Source organism: Delphinus delphis, chromosome 5 (genome assembly GCF_949987515.2).
Source record: "Delphinus delphis chromosome 5, mDelDel1.2, whole genome shotgun sequence".
NCBI classification, from domain to species: Eukaryota; Metazoa; Chordata; class Mammalia; order Artiodactyla; family Delphinidae; genus Delphinus; species Delphinus delphis.
Genome location: NC_082687.1, coordinates 7462160 through 7474375, shown reverse-complemented (window position 1 = coordinate 7474375; position 12216 = coordinate 7462160). Strand labels below are relative to the sequence as shown.

At 38.4% G+C, this 12216-nt stretch overlaps 1 long non-coding RNA gene across 1 annotated transcript; it reads right to left on the bottom strand.

The window, feature by feature from the left end:
* Positions 1 to 9830: 9830 nt before the first annotated feature.
* Positions 9831 to 11450, bottom strand: LOC132425720 (uncharacterized). The gene is made up of 4 exons (XR_009519483.1): positions 11382 to 11450; positions 10992 to 11046; positions 10039 to 10184; positions 9831 to 9904 (listed from the first exon to the last, which is right to left on the bottom strand). It is a non-coding gene; the product is annotated as an uncharacterized lncRNA (long non-coding RNA).
* Between the last annotated feature and the right edge of the window lie 766 nt (positions 11451 to 12216).

Here is a 12216-nt window from a genome sequence, read left to right as displayed (position 1 = left end):
CCCAGACGTATGCTGTAATGCGGGTAACCCCTAAACCAGTTCTCCAATCTAAGAATTGAAAACCTTGACAGTCTAAGTCTCTCCATGTACTTGTTCAAAATATTCCGATTTTTTAAAATGTCATAATATCAAAGGATGTGAACCAAGTAACTTGCTACTACCCAACAGTGATAACTCCAGGATTTATATATAGAACTATTACAGGGAAAGTAGTAAGGTTGAAAGGGAGTGGAAGAAATGGAAAGAGATTTGCCTTGAAGCTGTTTTCATAGCAAGCACTTTGTTCTTATCTAAACAGCATGTTTACGTGGGTGGCTTAAAGGACCTAATCAAATTTTAAGGAGTCTTAAGTCACTTCTGGGAGCAACACAACAGATACTAGTGGAGGTCAGGGAACTGAATCTGCCTTCCTTTTCCGTTAACCTGAATTAACATGAGAATTCTGATCTTTTGTTAACTTTCCCAGGTTTCAGCAAAGGATTGTAGCGTCATACCCTCAGCTTTTTCTAGATCATTCTCTCCTGATGGCAAATTTCTTAATTTTAACATCTTTTGCCATTTGGATAGGCAGAGACCTTTCAATACCGTCAGGTCCTGGTTTCTTTCTCTTTAACAGTTTTTCTCTCAATGTATTTTCTCTCCTCTTGCATTTTGTTTATTTTTATTTATTTATTTATTTATTTATTTATTTGCGGTACGCGGGCCTCTCACTGTTGTGGCCTCTCCCGTTGTGGAGCACAGGCTCCGGACGCGCAGGCTCAGCGGCCATGGCTCACGCGCCCAGCCGCTCCGCGGCATGTGGGATCTTCCCGGACCGGGACACGAACCCGTGTCCCCTGCATCGGCAGGCGGACTCTCAACCACTGCGCCACCAGGGAAGCCCCTCCTCTTGCATTTTGTTATAAGTAGCAAGAAGAAGCCAGGCAGAAGCTTCAACACTTTGTTCAAAAATCTCCTTAGCTATATATCCAAGTTCCGTGCTTACAAATTCTGCTTTCCACGTAACTGAAGGCCAAAATTCTGCCAAGCTTTCTGTCACGAGGATAACAAGAATCCTCTTCCTCCATATTCCAGTAATGTCTTTGCTCACTTCCTTCTGAGACCTCGCCAGCAGTGTCTTTAACGTCTATATTTCTACTAACAGTTTTCCAGCCTCTACCCATTGTCTGATTCCAATGCTACACCCACATTTTAAGAATTTCTTATGGCAGCACCCCACTTCCATGTACCAAAATCTATATTAGTTTTCTCTTGCTGCCTAACAAGTCACCAAGTGTACTTTTGCTTTTGGAAGGCTTATTTGGCTCATTTAGCCTCACCTAAATAATCTCTTTATCTTAAAGTCAACTGATTAGTACACTTAATTACATTGGCCAAATCCTTTTTGCCATATTAACAGGACTTCATCGTGAGGCAGGAGATAGATGGGCCCCAGCCTGAACAGTTTCCCCACTGTGGACAGAAACTCCATAATAGCAGAAACTTCATAAAAGCAGGATGATGGAGGAGGCTGGGCCCTGCCCAGATAGAAGATAAGAGACCACATATTCCTCATTCTCGAAATCAGGAGACCTCCCCGACTACACATGAGCAGAAAGGCTCCTTGGAGGTCAAAAGCGGAGTGATGCCAACTGATGCCAACTGATGCTCATTACCCATAGGCCTCTTCGGTAGAATCCATCTTGGCTAAGAGCTGCATACGCACACATGGGAAAATCCTGAGCTATACCAAATACAGACTTTGAACCAGGCAAATCAAAATGATTGGCCAAAGGAAACCCAGAAGAAATGCCCCATATAAGTGATCCAAACTGCCACGAGGGCACGACTCTCTCTCTGAGCCCACCCATTTGTGTCTATCCCCACGTACTGTACTTCTTTTTTCCCTAATAAATACTCTACTTGTTTCACTACTTTCCATCTTTGTGGGAATTCTTTTTCTGCAAAGCCGTAGGGCCAGGGCCTTGTCACTGACCACTGTTCTAGTGGCTAGGATTCGGTGCTCTCACCGCCGCGACCTGACCTCAATCTCTGGCTGGGATCTGAAACCCTGCTTCAAGCCGCTGTAGGCCAAGGCCACCAGAGATCAATCATGGAAATGATACTTCATCATATTTACTCCTTCTCTCCACATTCAAAGGAGAGAGGATTGTACAAAAGGGAGGGTCATTGGGGATCGTCTTAAAATTCTGCCTACCACACATGTTAAGCTACAGTGAAAGAAAATAGATCAATATCTTCATGCCTTGGGGCTGTAGAAAGAAGGGATTTTTAAAGGGGGCATGAGGAAATTTTCATGGATACTTCTGTCTTAATTGTGGTGATTGTTTCATGGGTGTGTACATATGTCAAAACATCAAATTGTACCCTTTATATATGTACACTTTATTGTGTGTCAATGACACCTCAATGAAGCTGTTAGGGGGAAAAAAAGTAATTAACCCATTTCAAGTTCTGTAAATTGAGAAGTGAAAACTGCGGTTTTAATAAGGTCTACCTAAAGGGAAACAAAAACTTCAATTTATTGTGGAAACCAAACAATTAACTAAAATTTAAGATCTGGGCTCAGAGGTCTACATCAATTTAGTAACTAAAAAAGCTATCTATAAACCCTTAATTAGGATTGTTATTCTGTTCTTAAAGAAAGCGTTTGGAATGGAACTCTTAATCTAGAGGCTACTCTATTACCATGACTTTGAACTATCTGTCTTCCTGTTTCCTTAAATTTGGATAAACAGTAGCTGAGCCAAACGTCAAAAGTAAGGCAAGAATAGCAATAGCAGCGGAGACACAGGGAGAATGTTCCAACTCAGATTATTTTAAGTTGACTCAAACTAGTTCACAGCAGAAGCCACTTGAATAGGTGTTCTCTGTGTGACCAGATGTATAACATCCCTACTGGACATCTTTGACTGATGGAAGTTGAAATGGCAAAAACCTTCCACTGCCCGATATTGAATTAATGTCAGTGCAATTTAAAAAAACAGACACTGTATTAAGTTTTTTTTAAAACAACCATAGTCTTTTAAAAAGTGGTAACCATTTCTTCCAGATTCCGTATTCCATTTCCACCAAGGTTCTAGTTGGCATAATGTTGTGTGAGATAGCTTGATTAAAGAAGACGTTATAACTGAACCTCAAGTAATAGACATGTCTGTTGGCCTGTCTTAGCTTCCAATGTCTTATTATGACTGAGACAACAACTGCTAGAACACATAATCCTTTCTTCTTATGAAAAAAAAAAAAACTTCAAGTTTTCCTCTTTCATGGGCACATATTTTATTTTCTCCAGACCTGTGTCTCAGATATTTAGAGCTAGTAGAGAGTAATGATATAGATTGGAAGCTTTGAAGTCAGATGTATCTGTGTCAAACCCCTGCCTTTTCCTATGTGACCTTGGAAAAGTAACCTAATCTTTCTAAGATTCAGTTTTTTCATCTGTAAAATTATGTTATGATAACAGTTAACATTTATATAACATTTATATATTAGCATTTATAACAAGATACACCCTGTACACAGCAATCTAAGCCCATTATCTTATGTAGTCCTTAAATGATCACACAAGATAACTCTGTTATCTCCATCATAGGGATGAAGAAAGTGAGTCCTAAGGTGGCACGATCCATAAGTGACAGAACCCAGATTTGAACCCCATGATTCTGATCTCAGAACCTGGCTCTTAGCCACTGTACTAAATTAATTGCCTCCTTCATAATGACACAGTGAAGGTAATGTATGCAAAACCACTCCTTACCCAGCACACACATGACTCCTAGTAGGGGGAGCTATTATGAATTTCATGGTTCTTTGCCAAGTTTGAGTCCCTTCCTTGTCACTGCCCAAACTTTCCTAAGATTATTGGTAAAATGATGTCTTTTAAATTAAAAATAAATTAATAAAATAAAATTTTAAACTTTAACAGTTATTTATGAAATATTATAAGTAAATTATTAATTTTCCTTGTCCTGAGTGCTGAACCTCTTAACAGGCATGCCTGGTTCCAGTCTCTGGGCCCTACCCCTGAATCTATCACCCAGATGCTGGCATAATCTTTCTAAAATGCAAATCTAATCATGTTACTACTCGACTTAAACTTCTCAGTGTCTCTTTAATGTGGCATGGGACTTCTGAAACCATCCAGCTTCAACTTGGGCCCCACCCCTTTGAGAACCCTCGAGACCCTGGAAGGAGAGGAACAGGGCCAGAGATGCGGTTGGGGTCGGTTGCGTGTCCTCCTGAATGCACAGGACGTGTCCTGTATTTAAATGACCTTTCCTGCTTCCTGTATTGACTTGGTCGGGTCTACCTAAGTGTCCTATATTCAGCTCTTCTCAATACTTATGAAAAGTTGGTGCTATTTTTCCACCACAGTAACTGGAGCTTAAGTCTCTTAAATGGCAACTCCAGCCCCAAATTATTCCTCCACACATCTGTACAACGCGAGTTGCCCTCTCCTGCAGGTCTGGCTGAGGGAAAACCAGAAGGAGGGACTTAGAATTAAAATACATATTTTTCATACATAAGGAAAGAAAAGACTGTTCTTTGGCTAAAGTCCCAAGTCATAAGGAGGGAACCACCATTAATTAGGGATAGATCAGTGCTCATGTTCTGAAAAATCACCCAATCAGCAAGAGCCTCACTCCAGTAACAGCTTCTGTGAGTTAGCAAATCAATGACATCCAAGCTTCCGAAAGTCTGCCAATCAGGGACAACCCCATGTTTCAGGACAACAGCCAATCAGTAAGTGCCTCATTCCAGTGGCCTCACTAGCACATCTGGACTTTCTGAAAGTCCACCGATCCCTGAAAGCCAGGCTGCCCAAAACATTAACTCAGTAATACTGTGCCCTACGAGTACAGCTCTTCCTTGTGCAAAGGGGAAGTTCATCTTTTTACATCAGTTCTTGAGTAGTTCACAAGTTTGCAACTCTTTCAACAGTTCAAACCCTGCTTACAGCTAGTTATGAGTTCTTACTTGTGAATGACAAACACACCATCACGACAGTGATGCTATCAAATTCAATTTTCATTCCTTGCTGTGTGGCCTTTAATTTGTGTATATTTGAATCCCAAAATGCCAAAACATAATATAAATTTTGTAATAAATTTTCTGATCAGTGAACATTGATTAAATGAGGAAAAAGCCCTTTGGAAATTCTCTGTACAATTCCCAATTGTTGATTTAATGTTTTAAAAATTGTAGAAAGACAGATATAAATCAGTATAAAATAGTAACTAAATAGAAGAAATGTAATTTCTTCAACTACTGCCAAAGATGTGATAAAATAATAAATTTTTATGGGACATTCAGATGAAGAAGATAAAATAATCACAGCAGAAGCTGTAATGGCTTTCCACACTGGATATCATCTGCCTTCATCTCAAATAACTGTTGGAATGTGCTGCTGCCAGAAGTATTTTCTTATCCCAAAATTACAAATAAATTATCAGGGTGAAATCTATTACAACAATAAAAATGTAATAGTTCCACTTATTGTTACAGAGCTTATGGAAAATCTAATGCCTTATCTTTTTACAACATAGCTATAGATGCAAATAGCCATAATGCAGAAAACATGTTCCCTTTGTTTGTACAATTACTTTTCTCATGAAAAAGCGTTACTTATAAGGCTATTGTGAGTAAAGTCTCTTCCAGATGAGACTTCAGAAAGGTTCTATTATTGTGTTAGGAGTTAATGAGAAAACTGTACTGCTTTTGGTGGCAAAACCATGAATACAAATTCTGCTAGATATTTGCATGAAAGTGCAGACAATGTTTAGTCAAAGTTGAAGCAAAACATGAATGTAAGGTGTTGGCTATCCTGCCATATTCTGCAAATGCTGTTCAAACGTCATCTAATGTCCTTTCTACTGACATTGAAGTCATTATGAAATTTTTGTCCTACTTCAGCATTTATATTGTTCAAACTGAGCAATTAAAAGATTTTTGTGAGAACTGCCAGAAGGAGAAATTAAGAAAACAATCCCACTTATAATTGCATCAGAAAGAATAAAATATCTAGGAATAAATTTAACCAAGGAGGGGAAAGACCTTTACACTGAAAACTATAAGACATTAACAGAAGAAATTGAAGAAGACACAAATAAATGGAAAAATATTTTGTGCTCATGGATTGGAAGAATTAATATTGTTAAAATGTCCATCCTGCCCAAAGCAATCTACAGATTCCATGCAATCCCCATAAAAATTCTAATAGCATTTTCCACAGAAACAGAAAAAACAATCCTAAAATTTCTATGGAACAGCAAAAGATCCCAAATAACCAAAGCAATCTTGAAAAACAACAAAGCTAGAGACATCACACTTTCTGACTGCAATCTATAAAACAAAGCTACTGTAATCAAAACAACTTGGTATTGGCATCAAAACAGACACATAGATCAATGGTACAGAGAGAGAGGCCAGAAATAAACCCATGCACATAAGGTCAAATAACTTACAACAAAGGAACCAAAAATGAACAGTAGGGAAAGGACAGTATCTCAATAAAAAGTGTCAGGAAAATGGATAGCCACATGGAAAAGAATGAAACTGGACCACTACCTTACACCATACATAAAAATTAACTCAAAATGGATTGAAGACTTGAATGTAAGACCTGAAACTATAAAACTACTAGAAGAAAACACAGATGGCAAACTCCTTGATGTCAGTCTTGGTGATGATTTTTTTAATCTGACACCAAAAACAAAGGTAAGAAAAGTAAAGATAAACAAGTTAAATTAAATCAAACTTAAAAGCTTCTGTACAGGAAAGGAGACCAGCAACAAACTGAAAAGGCAGCTACTGAATGGGAGAAAACATTTACAAATCATACATCTTGTAAGGGGTTAATACTGAAAATATATAAAGAACTTATACAGCTCAGGAGCAAACAACAATCTGATTTAAAAATGGGCAGATATTTGCACCCCTATGTTCATAGCAGCACTATTTACAATAGCCAAGACATGGAAACAACCTAAATGTCCATCAACAGATGGATGGATAAAGAAGATGTGGTATATATTATATATATATATATATATATATATATATATATATATACTCACACACACACAATGGAATATTATTTAGCCATGAAAAAGAATGAAATAATGCCATTTGTAGGAAAATGGGTGGACCTAGAGATTATCATACTAAGCAAAGTCAGATAGAGAAAGATAAATACCATATTATATCACTTGTATGTGGAAATCTAAAATACAACACAAATGACCATATCTATGAAACAGAAAGAGACTCACAGACATAGAGAACAGACGTTGTTGCCATGGTCGGGGGTGGTGGGGTGAGGACTGGGAGCGTGTGGTCAGCAGATGCAAACTAGTGTATATGGGATGGATAAACTACAAAGTTCTACTGCAGAGCACAGGGAACTGTATTCAATATCCTGTGATAAACCATAATGCAAAAGAATATTAAATATATATATATATATATATATATATATATATAACTGAGTCAGTTTGCTGTACAGCAGAAATTAACAGAACATTGTAAATCAACTACACTTCAATAATTTTTTTCTTTTTGGCTGCACCACGTGTCATGCAGAACTTCCCTGACCAGGGATTGAACTCATGCCCCGCCCCCAGTGGAAGCACAGAGTCTTAACCAATGGACCACCAGGGAAATCCAATTTTTTTTTTTTTAATAAAATGAGCAGAAGATCTGAATAGACGTTTTTCCAAAGAAGACATACAGATGACCAACAGGTACATGAAAAGATACTTAACATCACTAATCATCGGAGAAATGGAAATCAAAACCACATAAGATATCACCTTACACCTGTTAGAATGGTTTTTATCAAAAAGACAAGAAATAACAAATGTTGGCAAAGATGTGGAGAAAAGGGAACACTTGTGCGCTGTTGGTGAAAATGTAAACTGGTGCAACCACTATGGGAAACAGTATGGAGGTTCCTCAAAAAATTAAAAATAAAACTATCATATGATCCAACAATTCCACTTCTGGGTATTTATTAGAAGAAAACGAAAATGCTAACTCAAAAAATGTAAGCAGGGCTTACCTGGTGGCGCAGTGGTTGAGAGTCCGCCTGCCGATGCAGGGGACACGGGTTTGTGCCCCGGTCCGGGAGGATCCCACATGCCGCGGAGCGGCTGGGCCCGTGAGCCATGGCCGCTGAGCCTGCGCATCCGGAGCCTGTGCTCCGCAACGGGAGAGGCCACAACAGTGAGGCCTGCGTACCGCAAAAAAAAAAAAAAAAAGTAAGCATTCCCAAGTTCTTTGCAGCATTATTTAGCTAAGATATGGAAATGACCTAAGTGTCCATTGATGGATTAATGGATAAAGAAAACTAAATATATATACATATATATGTGTGTATATATACATATATATATACACACATATATATGTGTATATATATATATATATATATATATACACACACACATACACACATACATACACACACATTGAAATATTGTTCAGCCATAAAAAATAAGGAAATTTTGCCATCTGCGACAACATGGGTGGACCTTGAAGGCATCATGCTAAGTGAAGTAAGTCATACAGGGAAAGACAAATTTCATATGATCTCATTTATATGTGAATTTTAAAAAACAGCAACAGAAACAAATGAACAAAATCATGCTCATAGATACAGAGAATAGATTGTTGGTTGCCAGAGGCAAGGAGTGGGATATAACTGAAAACAGTGAAGGGGGTCAAAATGTACAAACTTCCAGTTATAAAATAAATAAGTCATGGGGATGTAATGTTCAGCATGGTGACTATAGTTAGTAATACTGTATTGCATATTTGAAAGTTACTAAAGAGTAGATTTTAAATCTTTCATTTTGAAATCAGCTATACTTAAATTAAAAATTTTTTTTTCATTTTGAAAAATACGCACAATGATATTCATTTTGCTGTTTGTTGTGTTAGCAAAAAATGCAACAACCCAAACGTCCATCAGTAGGGGACCAGATAAATGAAGAATGATATATTTATATGATGGAATAACTATGTAGCAGTTAAAAAGGAATGAACTAGAACTCTGTATATCAACATGGATAGATCTAAAAGAAATAGTTGGAAAAAAAAAAGCAACTAGCAACCACTGATATGTTTTCTGTCCTTATTGTTTATTTGTAACCCCAAAATCAATATTTACAGTCATTTTATGGCCAATCGACATGTGCTTGCACAGAGCATCAAAAAAATTGAGTTGCCTTATATGCAAATTCCTAGCTGAGGTCAAACAAGGTAACAGCCTTCTAATTTCAACTCTCATACTGTAAGCATGTCCTTTTTGGTCTATTTAGTGCCACATTTTTGTATTTTGTGCTTTTTGTTGGTGATTTCATTGCCTAAAATGGCTCCCAAGCATAGTGCTGAAGTGCTATCTAGTGTTCCAGAGTGCAAGAAAGGCTGTGATGTGTCATATGGAGGAAATACATGTTAGATGAGCTTTGTTAAGGCATAAGTTATAGTGCTGTTGGCCGTGAGTTTAATGTCAATGAATAAATAAAACGTGTTTATTAATAAGGTGTCTTTAAACAGAAACACACATAAAACAAGGTTATGTATTGATCAGTGGATGAAAATGTTGTGACCAGAGATTCACAGGAACCTAACCCTGCATGTCTTCTAGGAGCAATGATTCAGTATTTGCTAATTCACTGCTCAAGGCAACTAAGTAAAGCATAACTACCTTGATAACAAGAATTGCGTGTGTGTGCTTAATCAGAAACAACTTTCATAAAATATAATACTTACCCTTACTATTTGTGACACACTTCGATAATGTCTCTTATGTTTCTTTTATAATGCTGCTTATAATTGTTTCAACTCCCCGAATTGATTTATAACCCACTGAGAGGTCATGACGGGCATCTGGAAAACACTGCTGCAGCACACACAGAAAGAAAACCAATTTTTCTCAGCTTAGTAAATAAAGTGAATATTCAACATTTATGGGAAAGATAATGGGCCAAGTTAAGTGATCGCATTCTTAAGAAATTTGATGAGTGGTAGCAGTACCTTCTTAGGTTTTCATTATTTTTCATCTTTTCAGATGCCGTGTTAGTTTCTATTTTGCCATAGATTATGTAGCAGCTGTTGATTGTAAGAACCATTTAATTCATGGACACCATTTCTTTCTGAGATTTGAGGGAGTTCATAATTTTCTGTTGATGAAGCAGTAAAGAAAAGGTTGGTTTGTGATCAAGTTTGAGGCATAGGGCCAGAAATTGTAACCAAGTTTGTTTATTGATTACACTGTAATCAGACGTTTAACTATGCCTTTTAAGTCTTCTGTCATTTATAGTTATTCTTGTACTCTGTGCTCTTACAAAAAGCAATTCATCATCAAGGAGATTCATAGAAAGGCTGTGGAAGCAGTTACAACAAGTTCCACATCAAGATGATGACCATGCAAGGATTCCACCCATAACAACTCAAAACAAGAAGCTGTCCTGCCCTTGGGGCCCCTAGGTCAGGCATCCAGAGGTTTTTACTCCCTGACAGGCAGAGTCGATGTCCCTACTCAGCCTTGAAGCAGTTACAGAAGACGGACTATTGCCCTTTTGCTTCCCGTAAGAATATGGGAGTAAAATCTCTGAGAGGGGAATGAAACTGGGGGAAAAGAGGCAGGGCATAGCCTTTGAAAGAATGACATAGCCCAAGGACATGACATAAACTGATTGGAACCAAATGGGTCCAAGATGGTGGACAAGTCGACTTCCACTAGACCTTGAGGAGCCTCAGTATACCTCACTGTAACACATCAGCAAGCTAAATGTCACACCCACAGGCGCCATGACCGTTCCAAGGCCGACCAGAAGGATCAAAAAGTGGGCGGTGGCCCAATTCCTGGAAATCCACCCCCCCACCCCGTTCCCGAAAGTAGCTGGAATACTCCTCCCACTCATTAGCCTATGAAATTACCCACCCCTATGAAAACTGACAACCCCATACCCTGGTACCTTTCTCACCTTCTGAGATGGCCCACACTCTGTCTGTTTCTCTCTAAATAAATCCACTTCTTATCTATCAAAAAAAAGAAAAAAGAAAAAGTGGGTAGCTATTCCTTGCATGCTAAACAGGACTAACTTTTATACTTTTCAGCAAATATTTGGTTGGAATAGTTCTGTGTGGGCTATTGGTTTGAAGGGGCAATGGTAAGATTGCCCAGGCTTTGTTCTGCTAGGTTATTGGTACAATGGGGAGTTCAGTTCAAATTAGTCTATTCTGCCAAAGTAAAGGAAATATTTCCATCATGACTATCGATCAGTTGTTAATAACAGCAGTGTTAGGAGAGGATAGACTGTGCTGCTAAAATAAATTAGCCCCAAATGTGGGGGCTTAGTACAATAGAGGCTTACTGTTGCTTGTGTCACAATTCAAAGTCGCTCTCCTGTAGACAATGACCCAGGAGCCCAGGCTGTTTCCATCCTATTTTTCTATCATCTTGCAGCTTCAATCTCACCCTGGCATTACCTATCTGAAGTTGAGGGAGGAAAGAAAAAGAGAGTGAAAGACTATGCTGGGTATTTTAGGAATCAGGCCTGGAAATGGTTCTTTACTTTTGTCCACATTCCATTGGCCAGGACCCAGTCACAGGGCCAAACCAACTCCAAGGGAAGCTGGGAAATGTGGAGGAACATGTGGATATGAAAGAGCACGAATAGTCTCTGCACAGACAGAGAAGATTCTCCAGCCTTGATGCTGGAGAACCCCACATTTCTGCAGGGGACCTGTATCCTGGTTGATTAGATATGGCTGAGAACACTTCTAGGTAGCTTGGAAGCACTGTTTAACTCTCTATCCATGGTTGTTATGAATAAATATAATATTAGTAAATATTATATGTATATTATAGTTATTGTCTTTAGCAGAATATTTGAGGTCCTCCCTAAGACAATTTTGAAGACGGGACTGACAAGGAAGCAGGCCCACAGTGTGGATTACTCCTGCGTACATCTCATAAGACCTCGAATTAACATTTTTCGTAACGTGGCTCCTAGGTCACTTGAATCTGAATCACCTCGATTCTCACTGTTAAATCTAAATTTGTTTAAAATACAGATCTCAAGGAGCCACCTCTGACCTATTGAATCAAAATCTAACTAAGCGGAGCTCAGAAATCTGCATTTTAAGATGTTTCTTAGTTTATTCCTGTGTGCACTGGTATTTGAGAACCACTGCCAACAGGAAAAC